Genomic DNA, 7,334 nt, shown 5'->3' with positions numbered 1-7,334 from the left:
CTCGACTTGGTGCTAAAACAGAAACAACAGGACTTCAGTGTTTATTCATCGTCTGTTTCTTCACTTTTTTTTCATGACTCGAGTCGTTTTAGTGAAACTGACGCAAAAACGGACGAATGTAGAATTAATGTTGAACATCAACTGAAAGCACAACGCAACGAAACCATCAGCTGTGAGACTAGAACCAACTAGAAGACTAGAGGAAGACTAGAGGACATGGACTAGAAGACTAGAAGACATGGACTAGAAGACTAGAAGAAGACTAGAGGACATGGACTAGAAGACTAGAGGACATGGACTAGAAGACTAGAGGACATGGACTAGAAGACTAGAAGAAGACTAGAGGACATGGACTAGAAGACTAGGAGATATGGACTAGAAGACTAGAAGAAGACTAGAGGACATGGACGATAAAAGTAGAAGACATGGACTAGAAGACTAGAAGAAGAATAGAGGACATGGACTAGAAGAAGACTAGAGGACATGGACTAGAAGACTAGAGGACATGGACTAGAAGACTAGAAGACATGGACTAGAAGACTAGAAGAAGACTAGAGGACATGGACAATAAAACTAGAAGACATGGACTAGAAGACTAGAAGAAGACTAGAAGACATTGACTAGAAGACTAGAAGAAGACTAGAAGACATGGACTAGAAGACTAGAAGAAGACTAGAGGACATGGACTAGAAGACTAGAAGAAGACTAGAGGACATGGACGATAAAACTAGAAGACAAGAAGAAGACTCGAAGACATGGACTAGAAGACGACTAGAGGACGTGGGCTAGAAGAAGACTAGAGGACATGGACTAGAAGACTCTGAAACCACAGACGTCTCTGATGTTTCAGTAAAGCAATAATGAGCATGTGCGAACTGAGGTGTGACATCATCACTGTCCGACTGCGACTTTTCCACAGATTCCGATGAAAACGCCGAAGTGTTTCTTTCAGGTTTAAACCCTCATGTCGAGTCCTGGTTGGACTTGAATCCAGTCCTGCCCCCCTTTGGAACCAGACCAGATCTGTGTAATATTTCCCATCATGCCCTTGTGTCGGTCTGGGGCTCAGTCTTGCTGGAGGAGGTGTCGAGTATTATGGTCTGGTTTCCTGTTACACTGGGGGTCAAACATACGGCCCGTGGACCAGAACAGGGGTCTGAACCGGTTTAGTTCCAGTCCAGTATGAGCTGAAGTGGATCAGAACCAGTACTTACAAACAGAAGAACCCACAAAGAAGCACAAATATAAAGGTTTGTCTTTTAGTGTAAAATAAGAACAATTACATGAACATTTACAAACACTGCACAAAAAGAACATGAACAATCTGACAGACGTTCACGTGTGTTTGGACCAGAGTTCAGTTCTGAAAGATTCAGTGTGTTTGTAGATCCACTGTGTCTGCACTAAGGTTATTATCGTTAACGAAAACTAACGAAATGACCAAAACTAGAATTGTAAAAACATTTTCGTTAACTGAAATAAATAAAAACTATAATTAAAAGAAAAAAACGATAACTAACTGGAACTGTATTGTGTGTTTACAAAACTAACGAAAACCTATAAAATTATGGATAGAATTCCCTTTGTTTTTGTTTTTGTCAACGTCAGACTGATACGAAATCAATTTATTTCCCTCAAGCAATTTTAGCTGCTGGCACCGTATGATATTTAAGGGTCCGTCACTTGTGGTTTCCAGTCGTCTTCTGGTCCCCACTCTACCTGGAAACCTGCAGACGAAAGCAGCAGAGTCCTGTCTGGGATTTATGTGAATACGACCACAGAGAAGAAGAGAAAAGAGACCACTGAACTACAACTGAACTACAACTGAACTACAACTGAACTACAACTGAACTACAACTGAACTACAACTGAACTACAACTAAGCATTTAGAAACAAATGAAAACTAATACAAACTCGTAAACCTGCTCTGAAAATGAATTAAAATGAACTGAATTAGAGAAAAAAAAAAGTCAAACTAAATAAAACTAAACTAGAATGAAAAATCCAAAACTATTTGAACCTTGGTCTGTACGTTACCAGGAACATGTATAAATGATAAACTGAAGCAGAATATTGGTCCAATTACACTCACAGTTCATATTCTTTTTTTTTTATTGTATCCTTATTTGGAATGAACAGGTAAATTCAGCAGCAGATCGACACTGTTAAAAAAAAAAAAAAAAGACAAATGTCCTTTCAGTTTTTGGTTTGAGTCCAACACATGAACTTCAGCCCAAAACAAACGGCTCAGATGGTTCGTCCTCGTCGTGTCCGTTCTCCGACAGTATCTTAAACTTCGCAGTAGTTCTCTTCAGGGAACCAGTGAATGTGCACAGCGTCCTTCAAAGGATTTATTTAGATTTTTTAATTTAAAGAATAGTTTGCAGATGTAAACATTTTCTTCCTGTAAATTTATGTTTTCACTCTAAAAATGAAAAGTTTGTTTTTGTCATTGTTTATATTTATTATTATTGATGATTCTGTTCTTATTTTCCTGGTTCTGGTCCACTTTAGATCATCTGGGTCTGAATGTGGAACCTGAACTAACCTGATGGTTAGTATTTCACACATTCCTCCCATGGACCAGACCGGACCGGACCGGACCCTTTGTCGGTCCTGTTCTGGTCCACGGGCCGTATGTTTGACCTCCCTGCTTTAGAGGGTTCCACATCAGTGTGGACCTCCAAACCCAGAACCCAGAGCAGACGGTGTAAACGGAACTGCTTCAGTTTTCATCTGGACCGTTTCAGGAGCTGAACCTGGACCAGATCCGGTTCCCTCGGTGCCGCTCGGCCCAGTCGTCTTCTGTCTCTTCGTTCATCAGAGCTCAGACCGTGTCTGCGCTTCGGTTCCGTTCGGTCCGTTTGAGTTGACGTCCGTCCAGAACCAGAACCAGAACCAGAGTTTGTTCTGCTGGGTCTGAACCTCTGCTGGAGACTGAGCCGTGTCAGTCACAATAAGCCACGCCCCTTTTTATATCACCAACAAGTGGCAGGCCAGGCACAACAAACCCCGCCCCTCACGCTTATTTTGGGATTAACGAGTTAATTAGAAATGAATTCACAGAGGCTTTAATTGGACTGATTTTCCTGAACTTTATGAAGTCAGTGAACCACAACGTTAATGAAGTGGTTGAAAAAAAAAAAAAAAATGACCCAAAATGTGAAAAAGTCCACCTGCCTTCGCTTTCTGTCAGTGGGGTTTATGTTTGTGCCAAGGCTGAAGCAAAATGAAACTAAACTGACGTTTTACAGACATTTTAAATTTTCCCCACTATAAAAAGATTTGAAAAATTCATAAAAAATTTGAACTTTGACCTCATTTTCCTAAAATGTAATCGCATCTATTCTGGGTCACTGGAAAAATTTCAACCACATTAGGTCTGAATTCAACCAATAGTTTTACTGCGAAAGTGTAAACAAACAAACAAACAAACAAACTGAACCTACAGCAGTAGGCCTTTCCTCCTGTTCAGGGGGCGGAGTTAGAACTGAAGGATCCACAGGTGAAAACGTTCACCAGACGCAGTTTTAGTTTCACATCAGGTCTGAGCACGCTCAGACGGTTCTGGACAGGACGAGGTCTGAGCGATCAGCACGTCTGCAAATGGAACTGTTGAACTAACGGTGGAAGTTACATTTAAAATAAAACCACGTTCAGGACGATCAGAGCAGACAGCAGGGGTTAAAGGTTAAAGGGTTAAGGGTTAAAGGGTTAAAGGTTAAAGGGTTAAGGGTTAAAGGTTAAAGGGTTAAAGGTTAAAGGGTTAAAGGTTAAGGGGTTAAAGGTTAAAGGGTTAAGGGTTAAAGGGTTAAAGGGTTAAAGGTTAAAGGGTTAAAGGTTAAAGGGTTAAAGGGTTAAGGGTTAAAGGTTAAAGGGTTAAAGGTTAAAGGGTTAAAGGTTAAAGGGTTAAAGGTTAAAGGGTTAAGGGTTAAAGGTTAAGGGGTTAAAGGTTAAAGGGTTAAGGGGTTAAAGGTTAAAGGGTTAAGGGTTAAAGGGTTAAAGTTTAAAGGTTAAGGGGTTAAAGGGTTAAAGGTTAAGGGGTTAAAGGGTTAAAGGTTAAAGGTTAAGGGGTTCCATCTGTTGTCTCAGTCTCTCTCTCTCTCTCTCTCTCTCTCTCTCTCTCTCTCTCTCTCTCTCACACTCGTTCTCCGTTTCAGACTCTTTTTTTTTTTCCTCTTCTGCAGATCCACATTTTCTATCGTCCTTAAACACGTCCAGACCTTTTCGTAGTTTCAGGGAGTTTTTGAAAAGTTTTCCAGTAAATCCAGACATTTTCCAGCAGTTTTTTAATCTAAGGGCCTGATTTACTCTGAAGAACGGGCACTGGAAGTTTTCCCAGTGCATTGTGGGTAGGATGTAGGTCTGCAGGAGTTTTTCTTCCGTTTCTGTGAACGTCGCTGTGGTCAGAACAGGTCGGTTCTGTCGGTTCCTTCAATCGGACCTGTGGCGTCCTTTAGGCTGGAGCAGGTCCAGTTTAAACCGGACTTTAAGACCAGATTAAACCCAAACTCTGCGGTCAGGTTCAGCTGCGGTCAGGTTCAGTTCAGTCACATTTCACACACTACACAAATATTTGCGTCTCCTCCTACCGATAGTTGTGTGCGTTCTGGCAGAAACGCCCGTATTTATATTCGTCAACACAAACACGTTAAATGTGTTGGACGACTTCTGTCCGTTAGACTCAGCCCTCAGCGTGTCCTGGCAGAAGATCAGCTTTAACAGGTTTTTTCTGTCCACCTTCAGTAAATCAGACCCTTTGTGTTTAATTCAAGTCTTTATTTTCCGTTTATGGATTCACCTTTTCTAACAGATGTTTCAGTGTTTTGACAGATCCACGTTCTGCAGCAGAACCACACGTCATGCGATGGATGTTCATTTTCCAAGTTCTGACAGATCCGTTTGTAGACGTTTGCGAACTTTTTTGATCTACGCGCTTCATCTACCTGTTCATTTGTCCAAAACATATTCTGGTTTCTGACAGAATACAACACATCTCAGATTTCATTTTGACGACAGATCCAGATCTTTCACCACCAGTTCTAGTGTTTCGACAGATCCGACAAATCCACAAGTTTTGTGACAGATCTGGTCATTTTGCGAAAAATCCAGATGTTTTATCTTGTTGCTTGTTTTTTTCCCACAGATCCACATTTTCTTTTTTTTTTTTTTTTACCCTGATCCACGTTTTCTAAGACACATTTTCTGACAAATCCACGAGTTTTGTGACAGATGTGGACGTCCAGATCCGGATCCGGAGCCAGATCCGGATCCATGTTTCAATCCAGGGCCTTATACGGGGCAGTTTCAGGTCGTTCGTCTTCAGGTGCAGAATCTTTTCTCTGAATCACGTCAGGTTTCTTTTCTTATTTGGTTTCTTTCTTTTTTTAACTGTTTGCTGTTGTTACTGATGTGACTTAAGTTGTGAAGAATTTTTTAGCAATAGACGAATATTGATCTGACGAGTTTCTAAAGAGTTGGACTCGAAGGAAGTCGAGTCATTTATCTGCTGTGAATCTGTTATTTATACGTCACTACGGGACGAACTGGAAGCAGATAGTGACAATAAACACACTATCAGCCAACGGACGGGATGGAATTCAAACAGGAAACAAAGAGAATTTGGATCCGAGTGTTTTTTATAATCGTCATTTACTGCGATTCAGCGTTAAAACGAAAAGAAGAAAAAGTGCATGAAGGGAATTCTGTGTACATGTGTGAAGTCAGTGATGATGATGATGATGAAGATGATGATGAGTAGGGCTGTGTATCGGCAAGAATCTGGTGATATGATACAAATCACAATACTAGAGTCAAGATACGATATATCATGATACTGTTAAAAAGGCAATTTTTTGTTTCTTTTTTAAAATGATTATTTCCTGGAAGAATTGAATTACAGCAGAAATCTGCACAAATACTAAACACATTTGTATTTGATCACAACAGGATCTAATGTTCTACCACCAAATGTTCCAACTGTGTTTATTCCAGTTTCAGATCCTGTTCAAATGTTCAGATTCTATTAGTTCAGAACGAACATCAGAACAGGATTTGAGTTCAATCCAAACATAAGAACTAACATTATTTAATAAAAGAGTTTGAAATAATAATAAATAGAATATAAACAAAAAAGAAAAACAAAAAAATCCTAAACTGAACCTCCACTGTATCTGCATTTGAATAAATACCTGAAATTATCGATACAGTATTTTGAATATTGTTACAGTATTGTGAGATGAAATATCGTGCTATATTCCAGACCCGGTATTTTCTTCCAGCTCTACTGGTGAGCGTCGTCTGTATTTGGGAGTGTTGGTAAAAGGGGGCGGAGTCAGAGCCTGTTGAATGTACCTCTCCCAGGCGTGTACAGTCGTCCTCCTTCAGTTCATCCGGTGTGGTGTTGTTCTTCCGCTGCTCTTCAACTGCAGATTCAACGGCGCTCCTGCTGTTCGCTCTGCTTTTGTAAATGAACTCACATGCTTTGTGTTTTTTTGGTTGACACCGTACCAAAGTTATCTGCAATATTACTGCACTGCATGATGGGATTCTTCCAGATTAACTGACGGCGTCTCTTCTTCTATGCTCTCTTTATTCTTTGGATTTTCTTCCATCTGCCAAGAAAACACTGCAGTGTATCCGACGCTATAACTGAGTCTGCATACTTGAAGTATCTGAGTATGAAACGTGTCCCAGAGAAAGTATATCCTGTTATTGTGTACAATTATGTTTACTATGTATTCTGAATATATTTACAGTGTATAAATATACATTAAAAACTTTATTTATTATCATTCTGTTCGGTTTTCACTGGAGTTTTTTTTCTGCTGTTTTAATGAAACACTTGGACTTAATTAATGCTAATGATTCTGATTCAACTACAGACGCTTTTATGGACGTTTCCTCCATAAAACATCATTATCCTCATGTTATAAATGTGTAACTCATCCATTAATGGACAAAAGTTTGTGGACACGTTAAATCCAGGTGTTTCTTTTCTAACAGGGTCTGGGATCCAAAACAATAAGGACTAATGTCAGAATAGAGTTTTATATTATGGGATAGATATCAGTGCATTGGTTAGTTTGGGTTAAATTATGTTTGTTTCTAAAATGACTCAGATGGTTTGGATTTAATTTATATCAACATTTTTTTTTAAATCTATGATTGATTTGAAATGTTCTTCCTCTAAATTTCTAAAATATTTTTCCTGCTCAGACTGTAAATAATTATTTTCTTCCACATCTAACCATCGACGTTCTATGGAGGAGAATTAAGGCCACTGGAAAAAAATTCAGAATCTGTCAGAATATACTTTTATATTATGGGATGA

The 7,334-nt window shown here is 39.5% G+C and overlaps 1 long non-coding RNA gene across 1 annotated transcript; it reads left to right on the top strand.

The window, feature by feature from the left end:
• The first annotated feature begins 4,647 nt into the window (after positions 1 to 4,647).
• On the top strand, positions 4,648 to 6,800 carry LOC115422512 (uncharacterized). The gene is made up of 2 exons (XR_003935845.1): positions 4,648 to 5,758; positions 6,296 to 6,800. It is a non-coding gene; the product is annotated as an uncharacterized LOC115422512 (long non-coding RNA).
• Positions 6,801 to 7,334: the final 534 nt, after the last annotated feature.

Source organism: Sphaeramia orbicularis, chromosome 7, assembly GCF_902148855.1.
Source record: "Sphaeramia orbicularis chromosome 7, fSphaOr1.1, whole genome shotgun sequence".
Lineage (NCBI taxonomy): Eukaryota > Metazoa > Chordata > Actinopteri > Kurtiformes > Apogonidae > Sphaeramia > Sphaeramia orbicularis.
This window is presented reverse-complemented; position numbering and strand designations above follow the sequence as displayed.